Consider the following 22,378-nt stretch of genomic DNA (forward strand, 5'->3'; position numbering starts at 1 on the left):
GGGTTCAGAATCAGGAGACAGGTGTGGGTTCAGAGTCAGGAGACAGGTGTGGGTTCAGAGTCAGGAGACAGGTGTGCGTTCTGAGTCAGGAGACAGGTGTGGGATCAGAGTCAGGAGGCAGGAGTGGGTTCTGAGTCAGGAGACAGGTGTGGGTTCAGGAGACAGGTGTGGGTTCAGAGTCAGGAGGCAGGAGTGGGTTCTGAGTCAGGAGACAGGTGTGGGTTCTGAGTCAGGAGGCAGGTGTGGGTTCAGAGTCAGGAGACAGGTATGGGTTCTGAGCCAGGAGACAAGTGTGGGTTCTGAGTCAGGAGACAGGTGTGGGTTCAGAGTCAGGAGACAGGTGTGGGTTCAGAGTCAGGAGACAGGTGTGGGTTCAGAGTCAGGAGACAGGTGTGGGTTCAGAGACAGGAGACAGGTGTGGGTTCAGAGTCAGGAGACAGGTGTGGGTTCAAATTCAGGAGGCAGGTGTGGGTTCAGAGACAGGAGACAGGTGTGGGATCAGAGACAGGAGACAGGTGTGGGTTCAGAGTCAGGAGACAGGTGTGGGTTCAGATTCAGGAGACAGGTGTGGGTTCAGAGACAGGAGACAGGTGTGGGATCAGAGACAGGAGACAGGTGTGGATACTGAGTCAGGAGACAGGTGTGGGTTCTGAGTCAGGAGGCAGGTGTGGGTTCTGAGTCAGGAGACAGCTGTGGGTTCAGAGTCAGGAGACAGGTGTGGGTTCAGAGTCAGGAGACAGGTGTGGGTTCTGAGTCAGGAGGCAGGTGTGGGTTCTGAGTCAGGAGGCAGGTGTGGGTTCTGAGTCAGGAGACAGGTGTGGGTTCAGGAGACAGGTGTGGATACTGAGTCAGGAGACAGGTGTGGGTTCTGAGTCAGGAGACAGGTGTGGGTTCAGAGTCAGGAGGCAGGTGTGGGTTCAGAGTCAGGAGACAGGTATGGGTTCTGAGCCAGGAGACAGGTGTGGGTTCTGAGTCAGGAGACAGGTGTGTGTTCTGAGTCAGGAGACAGGTGTGGGTTCAGGAGACAGGTGTGGGTTCAGAGTCAGGAGGCAGGAGTGGGTTCTGAGTCAGGAGACAGGTGTGGGTTCTGAGTCAGGAGGCAGGTGTGGGTTCAGAGTCAGGAGACAGGTATGGGTTCTGAGCCAGGAGACAAGTGTGGGTTCTGAGTCAGGAGACAGGTGTGGGTTCAGAGTCAGGAGACAGGTGTGGGTTCAGAGTCAGGAGACAGGTGTGGGTTCTGAGCCAGGAGACAGGTGTGGGTTCTGAGTCAGGAGACAGGTGTGGGTTCAGAGTCAGGAGACAGGTGTGGGTTCAGAGTCAGAAGACAGGTGTGGGTTCTGAGTCAGGAGACAGGTGTGGGTTCAGATTCAGGAGACAGGTGTGGGTTCAGAGACAGGAGACAGGTGTGTGTTCTGAGTCAGGAGACAGGTGTGGGTTCAGGAGACAGGTGTGGGTTCAGAGACAGGAGACAGGTGTGGGATCAGAGACAGGAGGCAGGTGTGGGTTCAGAATCAGGAGACAGGTGTGGGTTCAGAGTCAGGAGACAGGTGTGGGTTCAGAGTCAGGAGACAGGTGTGCGTTCTGAGTCAGGAGACAGGTGTGGGATCAGAGTCAGGAGGCAGGAGTGGGTTCTGAGTCAGGAGACAGGTGTGGGTTCAGGAGACAGGTGTGGGTTCAGAGTCAGGAGGCAGGAGTGGGTTCTGAGTCAGGAGACAGGTGTGGGTTCTGAGTCAGGAGGCAGGTGTGGGTTCAGAGTCAGGAGACAGGTATGGGTTCTGAGCCAGGAGACAAGTGTGGGTTCTGAGTCAGGAGACAGGTGTGGGTTCAGAGTCAGGAGACAGGTGTGGTTTCAGAGTCAGGAGACAGGTGTGGGTTCTGAGCCAGGAGACAGGTGTGGGTTCTGAGTCAGGAGACAGGTGTGGGTTCAGAGTCAGGAGACAGGTGTGGGTTCAGAGTCAGAAGACAGGTGTGGGTTCTGAGTCAGGAGACAGGTGTGGGTTCAGATTCAGGAGACAGGTGTGGGTTCAGAGACAGGAGACAGGTGTGGGATCAGAGACAGGAGACAGGTGTGGATACTGAGTCAGGAGACAGGTGTGGGTTCAGAGTCAGGATACAGGTGTGGGTTCAGAGTCAGGAGACAGCTGTGGGTTCAGAGTCAGGAGACAGGTGTGGGTCAGAGTCAGGAGACAGGTGTGGGTTCTGAGTCAGGAGGCAGGTGTGGGTTCTGAGTCAGGAGGCAGGTGTGGGTTCTGAGTCAGGAGACAGGTGTGGGTTCAGGAGACAGGTGTGGATACTGAGTCAGGAGACAGGTGTGGGTTCAGAGTCAGGAGGCAGGTGTGGGTTCAGAGTCAGGAGACAGGTATGGGTTCTGAGCCAGGAGACAGGTGTGGGTTCTGAGTCAGGAGACAGGTGTGTGTTCTGAGTCAGGAGACAGGTGTGGGTTCAGGAGACAGGTGTGGGTTCAGAGTCAGGAGCCAGGAGTGGGTTCTGAGTCAGGAGACAGGTGTGGGTTCTGAGTCAGGAGGCAGGTGTGGGTTCAGAGTCAGGAGACAGGTATGGGTTCTGAGCCAGGAGACAAGTGTGGGTTCTGAGTCAGGAGACAGGTGTGGGTTCAGAGTCAGGAGACAGGTGTGGGTTCAGAGTCAGGAGACAGGTGTGGGTTCTGAGCCAGGAGACAGGTGTGGGATCAGAGACAGGAGACAGGTGTGGATACTGAGTGTGTGTTCTGAGTCAGGAGACAGGTGTGGGTTCAGGAGACAGGTGTGGGTTCAGAGACAGGAGACAGGTGTGGGATCAGAGACAGGAGGCAGGTGTGGGTTCAGAATCAGGAGACAGGTGTGGGTTCAGAGTCAGGAGACAGGTGTGGGTTCAGAGTCAGGAGACAGGTGTGCGTTCTGAGTCAGGAGACAGGTGTGGGATCAGAGTCAGGAGGCAGGAGTGGGTTCAGAGTCAGGAGACAGGTGTGCGTTATGAGTCAGGAGACAGGTGTGGGATCAGAGTCCGGAGGCAGGAGTGGGTTCTGAGTCAGGAGACAGGTGTGGGTTCTGAGCCAGGAGACAAGTGTGGGTTCTGAGTCAGGAGACAGGTGTGGGTTCAGAGTCAGGAGACAGGTGTGGGTTCAGAGTCAGGAGACAGGTGTGGGTTCAGAGTCAGGAGACAGGTGTGGGTTCAGAGACAGGAGACAGGTGTGGGTTCAGAGTCAGGAGACAGGTGTGGGTTCTGAGTCAGGAGGCAGGTGTGGGTTCTGAGTCAGGAGGCAGGTGTGGGTTCTGAGTCAGGAGACAGGTGTGGGTTCAGGAGACAGGTGTGGATACTGAGTCAGGAGACAGGTGTGGGTTCTGAGTCAGGAGACAGGTGTGGGTTCAGAGTCAGGAGGCAGGTGTGGGTTCAGAGTCAGGAGACAGGTATGGGTTCTGAGCCAGGAGACAGGTGTGGGTTCTGAGTCAGGAGACAGGTGTGTGTTCTGAGTCAGGAGACAGGTGTGGGTTCAGGAGACAGGTGTGGGTTCAGAGTCAGGAGGCAGGAGTGGGTTCTGAGTCAGGAGACAGGTGTGGGTTCTGAGTCAGGAGGCAGGTGTGGGTTCAGAGTCAGGAGACAGGTATGGGTTCTGAGCCAGGAGACAAGTGTGGGTTCTGAGTCAGGAGACAGGTGTGGGTTCAGAGTCAGGAGACAGGTGTGGGTTCAGAGTCAGGAGACAGGTGTGGGTTCTGAGCCAGGAGACAGGTGTGGGTTCTGAGTCAGGAGACAGGTGTGGGTTCAGAGTCAGGAGACAGGTGTGGGTTCAGAGTCAGAAGACAGGTGTGGGTTCTGAGTCAGGAGACAGGTGTGGGTTCAGATTCAGGAGACAGGTGTGGGTTCAGAGACAGGAGACAGGTGTGGGATCAGAGACAGGAGACAGGTGTGGATACTGAGTCAGGAGACAGGTGTGGGTTCAGAGTCAGGATACAGGTGTGGGTTCAGAGTCAGGAGACAGGTGTGGGTTCTGATTCAGGAGGCAGGTGTGGGTTCAGAATCAGGAGACAGGTGTGGGTTCAGAGTCAGGAGACATGTGTGGGTTCTGAGTCAGGAGGCAGGTGTGGGTTTAGAGTCAGGAATCAAGTGTGGGTTCAGAGTCAGGAGACAGGTGTGGGTTCAGGAGACAGGTGTGGATACTGAGTCAGGAGACAGGTGTGCGTTCTGAGTCAGGAGACAGGTGTGGGTTCTGAGTCAGGAGACAGGTGTGGGTTCTGAGTCAGGAGACAGGTGTGCGTTCTGAGTCAGGAGACAGGTGTGCGTTCTGAGTCAGGAGACAGGTGTGGGTTCTGAGTCAGGAGACAGGTGTGCGTTCTGAGTCAGGAGACAGGTGTGTGTTCTGAGTCAGGAGACAGGTGTGGGTTCAGGAGACAGGTGTGGGTTCAGAGACAGGAGACAGGTGTGGGATCAGAGACAGGAGGCAGGTGTGGGTTCAGAATCAGGAGACAGGTGTGGGTTCAGAGTCAGGAGACAGGTGTGGGTTCAGAGTCAGGAGACAGGTGTGCGTTCTGAGTCAGGAGACAGGTGTGGGATCAGAGTCAGGAGGCAGGAGTGGGTTCTGAGTCAGGAGACAGGTGTGGGTTCAGGAGACAGGTGTGGGTTCAGAGTCAGGAGGCAGGAGTGGGTTCTGAGTCAGGAGACAGGTGTGGGTTCTGAGTCAGGAGGCAGGTGTGGGTTCAGAGTCAGGAGACAGGTATGGGTTCTGAGCCAGGAGACAAGTGTGGGTTCTGAGTCAGGAGACAGGTGTGGGTTCAGAGTCAGGAGACAGGTGTGGGTTCAGAGTCAGGAGACAGGTGTGGGTTCTGAGCCAGGAGACAGGTGTGGGTTCTGAGTCAGGAGACAGGTGTGGGTTCAGAGTCAGGAGACAGGTGTGGGTTCAGAGTCAGAAGACAGGTGTGGGTTCTGAGTCAGGAGACAGGTGTGGGTTCAGATTCAGGAGACAGGTGTGGGTTCAGAGACAGGAGACAGGTGTGGGATCAGAGACAGGAGACAGGTGTGGATACTGAGTCAGGAGACAGGTGTGGGTTCAGAGTCAGGATACAGGTGTGGGTTCAGAGTCAGGAGACAGGTGTGGGTTCTGATTCAGGAGGCAGGTGTGGGTTCAGAATCAGGAGACAGGTGTGGGTTCAGAGTCAGGAGACATGTGTGGGTTCTGAGTCAGGAGGCAGGTGTGGGTTTAGAGTCAGGAATCAAGTGTGGGTTCAGAGTCAGGAGACAGGTGTGGGTTCAGGAGACAGGTGTGGATACTGAGTCAGGAGACAGGTGTGCGTTCTGAGTCAGGAGACAGGTGTGGGTTCTGAGTCAGGAGACAGGTGTGGGTTCTGAGTCAGGAGACAGGTGTGCGTTCTGAGTCAGGAGACAGGTGTGCGTTCTGAGTCAGGAGACAGGTGTGGGTTCTGAGTCAGGAGACAGGTGTGCGTTCTGAGTCAGGAGACAGGTGTGTGTTCTGAGTCAGGAGACAGGTGTGGGTTCAGGAGACAGGTGTGGGTTCAGAGACAGGAGACAGGTGTGGGATCAGAGACAGGAGGCAGGTGTGGGTTCAGAATCAGGAGACAGGTGTGGGTTCAGAGTCAGGAGACAGGTGTGGGTTCAGAGTCAGGAGACAGGTGTGCGTTCTGAGTCAGGAGACAGGTGTGGGATCAGAGTCAGGAGGCAGGAGTGGGTTCAGAGTCAGGAGACAGGTGTGAGTTCTGAGTCAGGAGACAGGTGTGGGATCAGAGTCAGGAGGCAGGAGTGGGTTCTGAGTCAGCAGACAGGTGTGGGTTCTGATTCAGGAGGCAGGTGTGGGTTCAGAATCAGGAGACAGGTGTGGGTTCAGAGTCAGGAGGCATGTGTGGGTTCTGAGTCAGGAGGCAGGTGTGGGTTTAGAGTCAGGAGGCAAGTGTGGGTTCAGAGTCAGGAGACAGGTGTGGGTTCAGGAGACAGGTGTGGATACTGAGTCAGGAGACAGGTGTGCGTTCTGAGTCAGGAGACAGGTGTGGGTTCTGAGTCAGGAGACAGGTGTTGGTTCTGAGTCAGGAGACAGGTGTGCGTTCTGAGTCAGGAGACAGGTGTGCGTTCTGAGTCAGGAGACAGGTGTGGGTTCTGAGTCAGGAGACAGGTGTGCGTTCTGAGTAAGGAGACAGGTGTGTGTTCTGAGTCAGGAGACAGGTGTGGGTTCAGGAGACAGGTGTGGGTTCAGAGCCAGGAGACAGGTGTGGGTTCAGAGACAGGAGACAGGTGTGGGTTCTGAGGCAGGTGTAGGTTCAGAGTCAGGAGACAGGTGTGGGTTCTGAGGCAGGAGACAGGAGTGGGTTCTGAGTCAGGAGACAGCTGTGGGTTCAGAGTCAGGAGGAAAGTGTGGGTTCAGAGTCATGAGACATGTGTGTGTTCAGAGTCAGGAGACAGGTGTGGGTTCTGAGTCAGGAGGCGGGTGTGGGTTCAGAGTCAGGAGGCAGGTGTGGGTTCAGAGTCAGGAGACAGGTATGGGTTCTGATCCAGGAGACAGGTGTGGGTTCTGAGTCAGGAGACAGGTGTGGGTTCAGAGTCAGGAGACAGGTGTGGGTTCAGAGTCAGGAGACAGGTGTGGGTTCAGAGTCAGGAGACAGGTGTGGGTTCAGATTCAGGAGACAGGTGTGAGTTCAGAGACAGGAGACAGGTGTGGGATCAGAGACAGGAGAAAGGTGTGGGATCAGAGACAGGAGACAGGTGTGGGTTCTGAGCCAGGAGACAGGTGTGGGTTCTGAGTCAGGAGACAGGTGTGGGTTCAGAGACAGGAGACAGGTGTGGGTTCAGAGTCAGGAGACAGGTGTGGGTTCAGATTCAGGAGACAGGTGTGGGTTCAGAGACAGGAGACAGGTGTGGGATCAGAGACAGGAGACAGGTGTGGGATCAGAGACAGGAGGCAGGTGTGGGTTCTGAGCCAGGAGACAGGTGTGGGTTCTGAGCCAGGAGACAGGTGTGGGTTCTGAGTCTTTAGACAGGTGTGGGTTCAGAGACAGGAGACAGGTGTGGGTTCAGAGTCAGGAGACAGGTATGGGATCAGAGACAGGAGACAGGTGTGGGTTCAGAGACAGGAGACAGGTGTGGGATCAGAGACAGGAGACAGGTGTGGGTTCTGAGTCAGGAGACAGGTGTGGGTTCAGAGACAGGAGACAGGTGTGGGTTCAGATTCAGGAGACAGGTGTGGGTTCAGAGACAGGAGACAGGTGTGGGTTCAGAGTCAGGAGACAGGTGTGGGTTCTGAGCCAGGAGACAGGTGTGGGTACTGAGTCAGGAAACAGGTGTGGGTTCAGAATCAGGAGACAGGTGTGGGTTCAGAGTCAGGTGACAGGTGTGGGTTCAGAGTCAGGAGACAGGTGTGGGTTCAGAGACAGGAGACAGGTGTGGGATCAGAGACAGGAGACAGGTGTGGGTTCAGAGTCAGAAGACAGGTGTGGGTTCTGAGTCAGGAGACAGGTGTGGGTTCAGATTCAGGAGACAGGTGTGGGTTCAGAGACAGGAGACAGGTATGGAATCAGAGACAGGAGACAGGTGTGGATACTGAGTCAGGAGACAGGTGTGGGTTCAGAGTCAGGATACAGGTGTGGGTTCAGAGTCAGGAGACAGGTGTGGGTTCTGATTCAGGAGGCAGGTGTGGGTTCAGAATCAGGAGACAGGTGTGGGTTCAGAGTCAGGAGACATGTGTGGGTTCTGAGTCAGGAGGCAGGTGTGGGTTTAGAGTCAGGAATCAAGTGTGGGTTCAGAGTCAGGAGACAGGTGTGGGTTCAGGAGACAGGTGTGGATACTGAGTCAGGAGACAGGTGTGCGTTCTGAGTCAGGAGACAGGTGTGGGTTCTGAGTCAGGAGACAGGTGTGGGTTCTGAGTCAGGAGACAGGTGTGGGTTCAGAGTCAGGAGACAGGTGTGGGTTCAGAGTCAGGAGACAGGTGTGGGTTCTGAGCCAGGAGACAGGTGTGGGTTCTGAGTCAGGAGACAGGTGTGGGTTCAGAGTCAGGAGACAGGTGTGGGTTCAGAGTCAGAAGACAGGTGTGGGTTCTGAGTCAGGAGACAGGTGTGGGTTCAGATTCAGGAGACAGGTGTGGGTTCAGAGACAGGAGACAGGTGTGGGATCAGAGACAGGAGACAGGTGTGGATACTGAGTCAGGAGACAGGTGTGGGTTCAGAGTCAGGATACAGGTGTGGGTTCAGAGTCAGGAGACAGGTGTGGGTTCTGATTCAGGAGGCAGGTGTGGGTTCAGAATCAGGAGACAGGTGTGGGTTCAGAGTCAGGAGACATGTGTGGGTTCTGAGTCAGGAGGCAGGTGTGGGTTTAGAGTCAGGAATCAAGTGTGGGTTCAGAGTCAGGAGACAGGTGTGGGTTCAGGAGACAGGTGTGGATACTGAGTCAGGAGACAGGTGTGCGTTCTGAGTCAGGAGACAGGTGTGGGTTCTGAGTCAGGAGACAGGTGTGGGTTCTGAGTCAGGAGACAGGTGTGCGTTCTGAGTCAGGAGACAGGTGTGCGTTCTGAGTCAGGAGACAGGTGTGGGTTCTGAGTCAGGAGACAGGTGTGCGTTCTGAGTCAGGAGACAGGTGTGTGTTCTGAGTCAGGAGACAGGTGTGGGTTCAGGAGACAGGTGTGGGTTCAGAGACAGGAGACAGGTGTGGGATCAGAGACAGGAGGCAGGTGTGGGTTCAGAATCAGGAGGCAGGTGTGGGTTCAGAGTCAGGAGACAGGTGTGGGTTCAGAGTCAGGAGACAGGTGTGCGTTCTGAGTCAGGAGACAGGTGTGGGATCAGAGTCAGGAGGCAGGAGTGGGTTCTGAGTCAGGAGACAGGTGTGGGTTCAGGAGACAGGTGTGGGTTCAGAGTCAGGAGGCAGGAGTGGGTTCTGAGTCAGGAGACAGGTGTGGGTTCTGAGTCAGGAGGCAGGTGTGGGTTCAGAGTCAGGAGACAGGTGTGGGTTCTGAGCCAGGAGACAGGTGTGGGTTCTGAGTCAGGAGACAGGTGTGGGTTCAGAGTCAGGAGACAGGTGTGGGTTCAGAGTCAGAAGACAGGTGTGGGTTCTGAGTCAGGAGACAGGTGTGGGTTCAGATTCAGGAGACAGGTGTGGGTTCAGAGACAGGAGACAGGTGTGGGATCAGAGACAGGAGACAGGTGTGGGTTCTGAGTCAGGAGACAGGTGTGGGTTCAGAGTCAGGAGACAGGTGTGGGTTCAGAGTCAGGAGACAGGTGTGGGTTCTGAGCCAGGAGACAGGTGTGGGTTCTGAGTCAGGAGACAGGTGTGGGTTCAGAGTCAGGAGACAGGTGTGGGTTCAGAGTCAGAAGACAGGTGTGGGTTCTGAGTCAGGAGACAGGTGTGGGTTCAGATTCAGGAGACAGGTGTGGGTTCAGAGACAGGAGACAGGTGTGGGATCAGAGACAGGAGACAGGTGTGGATACTGAGTCAGGAGACAGGTGTGGGTTCAGAGTCAGGATACAGGTGTGGGTTCAGAGTCAGGAGACAGGTGTGGGTTCTGATTCAGGAGGCAGGTGTGGGTTCAGAATCAGGAGACAGGTGTGGGTTCAGAGTCAGGAGACATGTGTGGGTTCTGAGTCAGGAGGCAGGTGTGGGTTTAGAGTCAGGAATCAAGTGTGGGTTCAGAGTCAGGAGACAGGTGTGGGTTCAGGAGACAGGTGTGGATACTGAGTCAGGAGACAGGTGTGCGTTCTGAGTCAGGAGACAGGTGTGGGTTCTGAGTCAGGAGACAGGTGTGGGTTCTGAGTCAGGAGACAGGTGTGCGTTCTGAGTCAGGAGACAGGTGTGCGTTCTGAGTCAGGAGACAGGTGTGGGTTCTGAGTCAGGAGACAGGTGTGCGTTCTGAGTCAGGAGACAGGTGTGTGTTCTGAGTCAGGAGACAGGTGTGGGTTCAGGAGACAGGTGTGGGTTCAGAGACAGGAGACAGGTGTGGGATCAGAGACAGGAGGCAGGTGTGGGTTCAGAATCAGGAGGCAGGTGTGGGTTCAGAGTCAGGAGACAGGTGTGGGTTCAGAGTCAGGAGACAGGTGTGCGTTCTGAGTCAGGAGACAGGTGTGGGATCAGAGTCAGGAGGCAGGAGTGGGTTCTGAGTCAGGAGACAGGTGTGGGTTCAGGAGACAGGTGTGGGTTCAGAGTCAGGAGGCAGGAGTGGGTTCTGAGTCAGGAGACAGGTGTGGGTTCTGAGTCAGGAGGCAGGTGTGGGTTCAGAGTCAGGAGACAGGTATGGGTTCTGAGCCAGGAGACAAGTGTGGGTTCTGAGTCAGGAGACAGGTGTGGGTTCAGAGTCAGGAGACAGGTGTGGGTTCAGAGTCAGGAGACAGGTGTGGGTTCTGAGCCAGGAGACAGGTGTGGGTTCTGAGTCAGGAGACAGGTGTGGGTTCAGAGTCAGGAGACAGGTGTGGGTTCAGAGTCAGAAGACAGGTGTGGGTTCTGAGTCAGGAGACAGGTGTGGGTTCAGATTCAGGAGACAGGTGTGGGTTCAGAGACAGGAGACAGGTGTGGGATCAGAGACAGGAGACAGGTGTGGATACTGAGTCAGGAGACAGGTGTGGGTTCAGAGTCAGGATACAGGTGTGGGTTCAGAGTCAGGAGACAGGTGTGGGTTCTGATTCAGGAGGCAGGTGTGGGTTCAGAATCAGGAGACAGGTGTGGGTTCAGAGTCAGGAGACATGTGTGGGTTCTGAGTCAGGAGGCAGGTGTGGGTTTAGAGTCAGGAATCAAGTGTGGGTTCAGAGTCAGGAGACAGGTGTGGGTTCAGGAGACAGGTGTGGATACTGAGTCAGGAGACAGGTGTGCGTTCTGAGTCAGGAGACAGGTGTGGGTTCTGAGTCAGGAGACAGGTGTGGGTTCTGAGTCAGGAGACAGGTGTGCGTTCTGAGTCAGGAGACAGGTGTGCGTTCTGAGTCAGGAGACAGGTGTGGGTTCTGAGTCAGGAGACAGGTGTGCGTTCTGAGTCAGGAGACAGGTGTGTGTTCTGAGTCAGGAGACAGGTGTGGGTTCAGGAGACAGGTGTGGGTTCAGAGACAGGAGACAGGTGTGGGATCAGAGACAGGAGGCAGGTGTGGGTTCAGAATCAGGAGACAGGTGTGGGTTCAGAGTCAGGAGACAGGTGTGGGTTCAGAGTCAGGAGACAGGTGTGCGTTCTGAGTCAGGAGACAGGTGTGGGATCAGAGTCAGGAGGCAGGAGTGGGTTCAGAGTCAGGAGACAGGTGTGAGTTCTGAGTCAGGAGACAGGTGTGGGATCAGAGTCAGGAGGCAGGAGTGGGTTCTGAGTCAGCAGACAGGTGTGGGTTCTGATTCAGGAGGCAGGTGTGGGTTCAGAATCAGGAGACAGGTGTGGGTTCAGAGTCAGGAGGCATGTGTGGGTTCTGAGTCAGGAGGCAGGTGTGGGTTTAGAGTCAGGAGGCAAGTGTGGGTTCAGAGTCAGGAGACAGGTGTGGGTTCAGGAGACAGGTGTGGATACTGAGTCAGGAGACAGGTGTGCGTTCTGAGTCAGGAGACAGGTGTGGGTTCTGAGTCAGGAGACAGGTGTTGGTTCTGAGTCAGGAGACAGGTGTGCGTTCTGAGTCAGGAGACAGGTGTGCGTTCTGAGTCAGGAGACAGGTGTGGGTTCTGAGTCAGGAGACAGGTGTGCGTTCTGAGTAAGGAGACAGGTGTGTGTTCTGAGTCAGGAGACAGGTGTGGGTTCAGGAGACAGGTGTGGGTTCAGAGCCAGGAGACAGGTGTGGGTTCAGAGACAGGAGACAGGTGTGGGTTCTGAGGCAGGTGTAGGTTCAGAGTCAGGAGACAGGTGTGGGTTCTGAGGCAGGAGACAGGAGTGGGTTCTGAGTCAGGAGACAGCTGTGGGTTCAGAGTCAGGAGGAAAGTGTGGGTTCAGAGTCATGAGACATGTGTGTGTTCAGAGTCAGGAGACAGGTGTGGGTTCTGAGTCAGGAGGCGGGTGTGGGTTCAGAGTCAGGAGGCAGGTGTGGGTTCAGAGTCAGGAGACAGGTATGGGTTCTGATCCAGGAGACAGGTGTGGGTTCTGAGTCAGGAGACAGGTGTGGGTTCAGAGTCAGGAGACAGGTGTGGGTTCAGAGTCAGGAGACAGGTGTGGGTTCAGAGTCAGGAGACAGGTGTGGGTTCAGATTCAGGAGACAGGTGTGAGTTCAGAGACAGGAGACAGGTGTGGGATCAGAGACAGGAGAAAGGTGTGGGATCAGAGACAGGAGACAGGTGTGGGTTCTGAGCCAGGAGACAGGTGTGGGTTCTGAGTCAGGAGACAGGTGTGGGTTCAGAGACAGGAGACAGGTGTGGGTTCAGAGTCAGGAGACAGGTGTGGGTTCAGATTCAGGAGACAGGTGTGGGTTCAGAGACAGGAGACAGGTGTGGGATCAGAGACAGGAGACAGGTGTGGGATCAGAGACAGGAGGCAGGTGTGGGTTCTGAGCCAGGAGACAGGTGTGGGTTCTGAGCCAGGAGACAGGTGTGGGTTCTGAGTCTTTAGACAGGTGTGGGTTCAGAGACAGGAGACAGGTGTGGGTTCAGAGTCAGGAGACAGGTATGGGATCAGAGACAGGAGACAGGTGTGGGTTCAGAGACAGGAGACAGGTGTGGGATCAGAGACAGGAGACAGGTGTGGGTTCTGAGTCAGGAGACAGGTGTGGGTTCAGAGACAGGAGACAGGTGTGGGTTCAGATTCAGGAGACAGGTGTGGGTTCAGAGACAGGAGACAGGTGTGGGTTCAGAGTCAGGAGACAGGTGTGGGTTCTGAGCCAGGAGACAGGTGTGGGTACTGAGTCAGGAAACAGGTGTGGGTTCAGAATCAGGAGACAGGTGTGGGTTCAGAGTCCGGTGACAGGTGTGGGTTCAGAGTCAGGAGACAGGTGTGGGTTCAGAGACAGGAGACAGGTGTGGGATCAGAGACAGGAGACAGGTGTGGGTTCAGAGTCAGAAGACAGGTGTGGGTTCTGAGTCAGGAGACAGGTGTGGGTTCAGATTCAGGAGACAGGTGTGGGTTCAGAGACAGGAGACAGGTATGGGATCAGAGACAGGAGACAGGTGTGGATACTGAGTCAGGAGACAGGTGTGGGTTCAGAGTCAGGATACAGGTGTGGGTTCAGAGTCAGGAGACAGGTGTGGGTTCTGATTCAGGAGGCAGGTGTGGGTTCAGAATCAGGAGACAGGTGTGGGTTCAGAGTCAGGAGACATGTGTGGGTTCTGAGTCAGGAGGCAGGTGTGGGTTTAGAGTCAGGAATCAAGTGTGGGTTCAGAGTCAGGAGACAGGTGTGGGTTCAGGAGACAGGTGTGGATACTGAGTCAGGAGACAGGTGTGCGTTCTGAGTCAGGAGACAGGTGTGGGTTCTGAGTCAGGAGACAGGTGTGGGTTCTGAGTCAGGAGACAGGTGTGCGTTCTGAGTCAGGAGACAGGTGTGGGTTCTGAGGCAGGTGTAGGTTCAGAGTCAGGAGACAGGTGTGGGTTCTGAGGCAGGAGACAGGAGTGGGTTCTGAGTCAGGAGACAGCTGTGGGTTCAGAGTCAGGAGGAAAGTGTGGGTTCAGAGTCATGAGACATGTGTGTGTTCAGAGTCAGGAGACAGGTGTGGGTTCTGAGTCAGGAGGCGGGTGTGGGTTCAGAGTCAGGAGGCAGGTGTGGGTTCAGAGTCAGGAGACAGGTATGGGTTCTGATCCAGGAGACAGGTGTGGGTTCTGAGTCAGGAGACAGGTGTGGGTTCAGAGTCAGGAGACAGGTGTGGGTTCAGAGTCAGGAGACAGGTGTGGGTTCAGAGTCAGGAGACAGGTGTGGGTTCAGATTCAGGAGACAGGTGTGAGTTCAGAGACAGGAGACAGGTGTGGGATCAGAGACAGGAGAAAGGTGTGGGATCAGAGACAGGAGACAGGTGTGGGTTCTGAGCCAGGAGACAGGTGTGGGTTCTGAGTCAGGAGACAGGTGTGGGTTCAGAGACAGGAGACAGGTGTGGGTTCAGAGTCAGGAGACAGGTGTGGGTTCAGATTCAGGAGACAGGTGTGGGTTCAGAGACAGGAGACAGGTGTGGGATCAGAGACAGGAGACAGGTGTGGGATCAGAGACAGGAGGCAGGTGTGGGTTCTGAGCCAGGAGACAGGTGTGGGTTCTGAGCCAGGAGACAGGTGTGGGTTCTGAGTCTTTAGACAGGTGTGGGTTCAGAGACAGGAGACAGGTGTGGGTTCAGAGTCAGGAGACAGGTATGGGATCAGAGACAGGAGACAGGTGTGGGTTCAGAGACAGGAGACAGGTGTGGGATCAGAGACAGGAGACAGGTGTGGGTTCTGAGTCAGGAGACAGGTGTGGGTTCAGAGACAGGAGACAGGTGTGGGTTCAGATTCAGGAGACAGGTGTGGGTTCAGAGACAGGAGACAGGTGTGGGTTCAGAGTCAGGAGACAGGTGTGGGTTCTGAGCCAGGAGACAGGTGTGGGTACTGAGTCAGGAAACAGGTGTGGGTTCAGAATCAGGAGACAGGTGTGGGTTCAGAGTCCGGTGACAGGTGTGGGTTCAGAGTCAGGAGACAGGTGTGGGTTCAGAGACAGGAGACAGGTGTGGGATCAGAGACAGGAGACAGGTGTGGGTTCAGAGTCAGAAGACAGGTGTGGGTTCTGAGTCAGGAGACAGGTGTGGGTTCAGATTCAGGAGACAGGTGTGGGTTCAGAGACAGGAGACAGGTATGGGATCAGAGACAGGAGACAGGTGTGGATACTGAGTCAGGAGACAGGTGTGGGTTCAGAGTCAGGATACAGGTGTGGGTTCAGAGTCAGGAGACAGGTGTGGGTTCTGATTCAGGAGGCAGGTGTGGGTTCAGAATCAGGAGACAGGTGTGGGTTCAGAGTCAGGAGACATGTGTGGGTTCTGAGTCAGGAGGCAGGTGTGGGTTTAGAGTCAGGAATCAAGTGTGGGTTCAGAGTCAGGAGACAGGTGTGGGTTCAGGAGACAGGTGTGGATACTGAGTCAGGAGACAGGTGTGCGTTCTGAGTCAGGAGACAGGTGTGGGTTCTGAGTCAGGAGACAGGTGTGGGTTCTGAGTCAGGAGACAGGTGTGCGTTCTGAGTCAGGAGACAGGTGTGCGTTCTGAGTCAGGAGACAGGTGTGGGTTCTGAGTCAGGAGACAGGTGTGCGTTCTGAGTCAGGAGACAGGTGTGTGTTCTGAGTCAGGAGACAGGTGTGGGTTCAGGAGACAGGTGTGGGTTCAGAGACAGGAGACAGGTGTGGGATCAGAGACAGGAGGCAGGTGTGGGTTCAGAATCAGGAGACAGGTGTGGGTTCAGAGTCAGGAGACAGGTGTGGGTTCAGAGTCAGGAGACAGGTGTGCGTTCTGAGTCAGGAGACAGGTGTGGGATCAGAGTCAGGAGGCAGGAGTGGGTTCTGAGTCAGGAGACAGGTGTGGGTTCAGGAGACAGGTGTGGGTTCAGAGTCAGGAGGCAGGAGTGGGTTCTGAGTCAGGAGACAGGTGTGGGTTCTGAGTCAGGAGGCAGGTGTGGGTTCAGAGTCAGGAGACAGGTATGGGTTCTGAGCCAGGAGACAAGTGTGGGTTCTGAGTCAGGAGCCAGGTGTGGGTTCAGAGTCAGGAGACAGGTGTGGGTTCAGAGTCAGGAGACAGGTGTGGGTTCTGAGCCAGGAGACAGGTGTGGGTTCTGAGTCAGGAGACAGGTGTGGGTTCAGAGTCAGGAGACAGGTGTGGGTTCAGAGTCAGAAGACAGGTGTGGGTTCTGAGTCAGGAGACAGGTGTGGGTTCAGATTCAGGAGACAGGTGTGGGTTCAGAGACAGGAGACAGGTGTGGGATCAGAGACAGGAGACAGGTGTGGATACTGAGTCAGGAGACAGGTGTGGGTTCAGAGTCAGGATACAGGTGTGGGTTCAGAGTCAGGAGACAGGTGTGGGTTCAGAGTCAGGAGGCAGGTGTGGGTTTAGAGTCAGGAGACAGGTGTGGGTTCTGAGTCAGGAGACAGGTGTGCGTTCTGAGTCAGGAGACAGGTGTGTGTTCTGAGTCAGGAGACAGGTGTGGGTTCAGGAGACAGGTGTGGGTTCAGAGACAGGAGACAGGTGTGGGATCAGAGACAGGAGGCAGGTGTGGGTTCAGAATCAGGAGACAGGTGTGGGTTCAGAGTCAGGAGACAGGTGTGGGTTCAGAGTCAGGAGACAGGTGTGCGTTCTGAGTCAGGAGACAGGTGTGGGATCAGAGTCAGGAGGCAGGAGTGGGTTCAGAGTCAGGAGACAGGTGTGAGTTCTGAGTCAGGAGACAGGTGTGGGATCAGAGTCAGGAGGCAGGAGTGGGTTCTGAGTCAGGAGACAGGTGTGGGTTCTGAGTCAGGAGGCAGGTGTGGGTTTAGAGGTCAGGAGGCAAGTGTGGGTTCAGAGTCAGGAGACAGGTGTGGGTTCAGGAGACAGGTGTGGATACTGAGTCAGGAGACAGGTGTGCATTCTGAGTCAGTAGACAGGTGTGGGTTCTGAGTCAGGAGACAGGTGTTGGTTCTGAGTCAGGAGACAGGTGTGCGTTCTGAGTCAGGAGACAGGTGTGCGTTCTGAGTCAGGAGACAGGTGTGGGTTCTGAGTCAGGAGACAGGTGTGCGTTCTGAGTAAGGAGACAGGTGTGTGTTCTGAGTCAGGAGACAGGTGTGGGTTCAGGAGACAGGTGTGGGTTCAGAGTCAGGAGACAGGTGTGGGTTCAGAGACAGGAGACAGGTGTGGGTTCTGAGGCAGGTGTGGGTTCAGAGTCAGGAGACAGGTGTGGGTTCAGAGTCAGGAGACAGGTGTGGGTTCAGAGTCAGGAGACAGGTGTGGGTTCTGAGACAGGTGTGGGTTCAGAGTCAGGAGACAGGTGTGGGTTCAGAGACAGGAGACAGGTGTGGGTTCAGAGTCAGGAGACAGGTGTGGGTTCTGAGTCAGGAGACAGGTGTGGGTTCTGAGTCAGGAGACAGGTGTGGGTTCTGAGTCAGGAGACAGGTGTGGGTTCAGAGTCAGGAGACAGGTGTGGGTTCAGAGTCAGGAGACAGGTGTGGGTTCAGAGACAGGAGACAGGTGTGGGTTCAGAGTCAGGAGACAGGTGTGGGTTCAGAGTCAGGAGACAGGTGTGGGTTCTGAGTCAGGAGACAGGTGTGGGTTCAGAGACAGGAGACAGGTGTGGGTTCAGATCAGGAGACAGGTGTGGGTTCAGAGACAGGAGACAGGTGTGGGTTCAGAGTCAGGAGACAGGTGTGGGTTCTGAGCCAGGAGACAGGTGTGGGTACTGAGTCAGGAAACGGTGTGGGTTCAGAATCAGGAGACAGGTGTGGGTTCAGAGTCAGGTTGACAGGTGTGGGTTCAGAGTCAGGAGACAGGTGGGTTCAGAGACAGGAGACAGGTGTGGGATCAGAGACAGGAGACAGGTGTGGGTTCCCAGAGTCAGAAGACAGGTGTGGTTTCTGAGTCAGGAGAAGGTGTGGGTTCAGATTCAGGAGACAGGTGTGGGTTCAGAGACAGGAGACAGGTTGGGATCAGAGACAGGAGACAGGTGTGGATACTGAGTCAGGAGACAGGTGTGGGTTCAGAGTTCAGGATACAGGTGTGGGTTCAGAGTCAGGAGACAGGTGTGCGTTCTGAGTCAGGAGACAGGTGTGGGTTCTGAGTCAGGAGACAGGTGTGCGTTCTGAGTAAGGAGACAGGTGTGTGTTCTGAGTCAGGAGACAGGTGTGGGTTCAGGAGACAGGTGTGGGTTCAGAGCAGGAGACAGGTGTGGGTTCAGAGACAGGAGACAGGTGTGGGTTCTGAGGCAGGTGTGGGTTCAGAGTCAGGAGACAGGTGTGGGATCAGAGACAGGAGACAGGTGTGGGATCAGAGACAGGAGACAGGTGTGGGTTCTGAGACAGGTGTGGGTTCAGAGACAGGAGACAGGTGTGGGATCAGAGACAGGAGACAGGTGTGGGATCAGAGACAGGAGACAGGTGTGGGTTCTGAGCCAGGAGACAGGTGTGGGTTCTGAGCCAGGAGACAGGTGTAGGTTCTGAGTCTTTAGACAGGTGTGGGTTCAGAGACAGGAGACAGGTGTGGGTTCAGAGTCAGGAGACAGGTATGGGATCAGAGACAGGAGACAGGTGTGGATTCAGAGACAGGAGACAGGTGTGGGATCAGAGACAGGAGACAGGTGTGGGTTCTGAGTCAGGAGACAGGTGTGGGTTCAGAGACAGGAGACAGGTGTGGGTTCAGATTCAGGAGACAGGTGTGGGTTCAGAGACAGGAGACAGGTGTGGGTTCAGAGTCAGAGACAGGTGTGGGTTCTGAGCCAGGAGACAGGTGTGGGTACTGAGTCAGGAAACAGGTGTGGGTTCAGAATCAGGAGACAGGTGTGGGTTCAGAGTCAGGTGACAGGTGTGGGTTCAGAGTCAGGAGACAGGTGTGGGTTCAGAGACAGGAGACAGGTGTGGGATCAGAGACAGGAGACAGGTGTGGGTTCAGAGTCAGAAGACAGGTGTGGTTTCTGAGTCAGGAGACAGGTGTGGGTTCAGATTCAGGAGACAGGTGTGGGTTCAGAGACAGGAGACAGGTGTGGGATCAGAGACAGGAGACAGGTGTGGATACTGAGTCAGGAGACAGGTGTGGGTTCAGAGTCAGGATACAGGTGTGGGTTCAGAGTCAGGAGAACAGGGGTGGGTTCTGATTCAGGAGGCAGGTGTGGGTTCAGAATCAGGAGACAGGTGTGGGTTCAGAGTCAGGAGACATGTGTGGGTTCTGAGTCAGGAGGCAGGTGTGGGTTTAGAGTCAGGAATCAAGTGTGGGTTCAGAGTCAGGAGACAGGTGTGGGTTCAGGAGACAGGTGTGGATACTGAGTCAGGAGACAGGTGTGCGTTCTGAGTCAGGAGACAGGTGTGGGTTCTGAGTCAGGAGACAGGTGTGGGTTCTGAGTCAGGAGACAGGTGTGCGTTCTGAGTCAGGAGACAGGTGTGGCGTTCTGAGTCAGGAGACAGGTGTGGGTTCTGAGTCAGGAGACAGGTGTGCGTTCTGAGTCAGGAGACAGGTGTGTGTTCTGAGTCAGGAGACAGGTGTGGGTTCAGGAGACAGGTGTGGGTTCAGAGACAGGAGACAGGTGTGGGATCAGAGACAGGAGGCAGGTGTGGGTTCAGAATCAGGAGACAGGTGTGGGTTCAGAGTCAGGAGACAGGTGTGGGTTCAGAGTCAGGAGACAGGTGTGCGTTCTGAGTCAGGAGACAGGTGTGGGATCAGAGTCAGGAGGCAGGAGTGGGTTCTGAGTCAGGAGACAGGTGTGGGTTCAGGAGACAGGTGTGGGTTTCAGAGTCAGGAGGCAGGAGTGGGTTCTGAGTCAGGAGACAGGTGTGGGTTCTGAGTCAGGAGGCAGGTGTGGGTTCAGAGTCAGGAGACAGGTATGGGTTCTGAGCCAGGAGACAAGTGTGGGTTCTGAGTCAGGAGACAGGTGTGGGTTCAGAGTCAGGAGACAGGTGTGGGTTCAGAGTCAGGAGACAGGTGTGGGTTCTGAGCCAGGAGGACAGGTGTGGGTTCTGAGTCAGGAGACAAGGGTGTTGGGTTCAGAGTCAGGAGACAGGTGTGCGTTCTGAGTAAGGAGACAGGTGTGTGTTCTGAGTCAGGAGACAGGTGTGGGTTCAGGAGACAAGGTGTGGGGTTCAGGCCAGGAGACAGGTGTGGGTTCAGAGGACAGGAGAACAGGTGTGGGTTCTGAGGCAGGTGTGGGTTCAGAGTCAGGAGACAGGTGTGGATCAGAGACAGGAGACAGGTGTGGGATCAGAGACAGGAGACAGGTGTGGGTTCTGAGACAGGTGTGGGTTCAGAGACAGGAGACAGGTGTGGGATCAGAGACAGGAGACAGGTGGGGATCAGAGACAGGAGACAGGTGTGGGTTCTGAGCCAGGAGACAGGTGTGGGTTCTGAGCCAGGAGACAGGTGTGGGTTCGAGTCTTTAGACAGGTGTGGGTTCAGAGACAGGAGACAGGTGTGGGTTCAGAGTCAGGAGACAGGTATGGGATCAGAGACAGGAGACAGGTGTGGATCAGAGACAGGAGACAGGTGTGGGATCAGAGACAGAGACAGGTGTGGGTTCTGAGTCAGGAGACAGGTGTGGGTTCAGAGACAGGAGACAGTGTGGGTTCAGATTCAGGAGACAGGTGTGGGTTCAGAGACAGGAGACAGGTGTGGGTTCAGAGTCAGGAGACAGGTGTGGGTTCTGAGCCAGGAGACAGGTGTGGGTTCTGAGTCAGGAGACAGGTGTGGGTTCAGAGTCAGGAGACAGGTGTGGGTTCAGAGTCAGGAGACAGGTGTGGGTTCAGAGTCAGGAGACAGGTGTGGGTTCAGAGACAGGAGACAGGTGTGGGTTCAGAGACAGGAGACAGGTGTGGGTTCAGAGTCAGAAGACAGGTGTGGGTTCTGAGTCAGGAGACAGGTGTGGGTTCAGATTCAGGAGACAGGTGTGGGTTCAGAGACAGGAGACAGGTGTGGGATCAGAGACAGGAGACAGGTGTGGATACTGAGTCAGGAGACAGGTGTGGGTTCAGAGTCAGGATACAGGTGTGGGTTCAGAGTCAGGAGACAGGTGTGGGTTCTGATTCAGGAGGCAGGTGTGGGTTCAGAATCAGGAGACAGGTGTGGGTTCAGAGTCAGGAGACATGTGTGGGTTCTGAGTCAGGAGGCAGGTGTGGGTTTAGAGTCAGGAATCAAGTGTGGGTTCAGAGTCAGGAGACAGGTGTGGGTTCAGGAGACAGGTGTGGATACTGAGTCAGGAGACAGGTGTGCGTTCTGAGTCAGGAGACAGGTGTGGGTTCTGAGTCAGGAGACAGGTGTGGGTTCTGAGTCAGGAGACAGGTGTGCGTTCTGAGTCAGGAGACAGGTGTGCGTTCTGAGTCAGGAGACAGGTGTGGGTTCTGAGTCAGGAGACAGGTGTGCGTTCTGAGTCAGGAGACAGGTGTGTGTTCTGAGTCAGGAGACAGGTGTGGGTTCAGGAGACAGGTGTGGGTTCAGAGACAGGAGACAGGTGTGGGATCAGAGACAGGAGGCAGGTGTGGGTTCAGAATCAGGAGACAGGTGTGGGTTCAGAGTCAGGAGACAGGTGTGGGTTCAGAGTCAGGAGACAGGTGTGCGTTCTGAGTCAGGAGACAGGTGTGGGATCAGAGTCAGGAGGCAGGAGTGGGTTCTGAGTCAGGAGACAGGTGTGGGTTCAGGAGACAGGTGTGGGTTCAGAGTCAGGAGGCAGGAGTGGGTTCTGAGTCAGGAGACAGGTGTGGGTTCTGAGTCAGGAGGCAGGTGTGGGTTCAGAGTCAGGAGACAGGTGTGGGTTCTGAGCCAGGAGACAAGTGTGGGTTCTGAGTCAGGAGACAGGTGTGGGTTCAGAGTCAGGAGACAGGTGTGGGTTCAGAGTCAGGAGACAGGTGTGGGTTCTGAGCCAGGAGACAGGTGTGGGTTCTGAGTCAGGAGACAGGTGTGGGTTCAGAGTCAGGAGACAGGTGTGGGTTCAGAGTCAGGAGACAGGTGTGGGTTCTGAGTCAGGAGACAGGTGTGGGTTCAGATTCAGGAGACAGGTGTGGGTTCAGAGACAGGAGACAGGTGTGGGATCAGAGACAGGAGACAGGTGTGGATACTGAGTCAGGAGACAGGTGTGGGTTCAGAGTCAGGAGACAGGTGTGGGTTCAGAGTCAGGAGACAGGTGTGGGTTCAGAGTCAGGAGGCAGGTGTGGGTTCAGAGTCAGGAGACAGGTGTGGGTTCAGAGTCAGGAGACAGGTGTGGGTTCTGAGTCAGGAGACAGGTGTGGGTTCTGAGTCAGGAGACAGGTGTGGGTTCAGGAGACAGGTGTGGGTTCAGAGACAGGAGACAGGTGTGGGATCAGAGTCAGGAGACAGGTGTGGGTTCAGAGTCAGGAGACAGGTGTGGGTTCAGAGTCAGGAGACAGGTGTGGGTTCAGAGTCAGGAGACAGGTGTGGGTTCTGAGTCAGGAGACAGGTGTGGGTTCAGAGTCAGGAGACAGGTGTGGGTTCAGAGTCAGGAGACAGGTGTGGGTTCTGAGTCAGGAGACAGGTGTGGGTTCAGAGTCAGGAGACAGGTGTGGGTTCTGAGTCAGGAGACAGGTGTGGGTTCTGAGTCAGGAGGCAGGTGTGGGTTCAGAGTCAGGAGACAGGTGTGGGTTCAGAGTCAGGAGACAGGTGTGGGTTCAGGAGACAGGTGTGGATTCTGAGTCAGGAGACAGGTGTGGGTTCTGAGTCAGGAGACAGGTGTGGGTTCTGAGTCAGGAGACAGGTGTGGGTTCTGAGTCAGGAGACAGGTGTGGGTTCTGAGTCAGGAGACAGGTGTGGGTTCTGAGTCAGGAGACAGGTGTGGGTTCTGAGTCAGGAGACAGGTGTGGGTTCTGAGTCAGGAGACAGGTGTGGGTTCAGAGTCAGGAGACAGGT

Source organism: Oncorhynchus kisutch, linkage group LG2, assembly GCF_002021735.2.
Source record: "Oncorhynchus kisutch isolate 150728-3 linkage group LG2, Okis_V2, whole genome shotgun sequence".
Taxonomy (NCBI): Eukaryota; Metazoa; Chordata; class Actinopteri; order Salmoniformes; family Salmonidae; genus Oncorhynchus; species Oncorhynchus kisutch.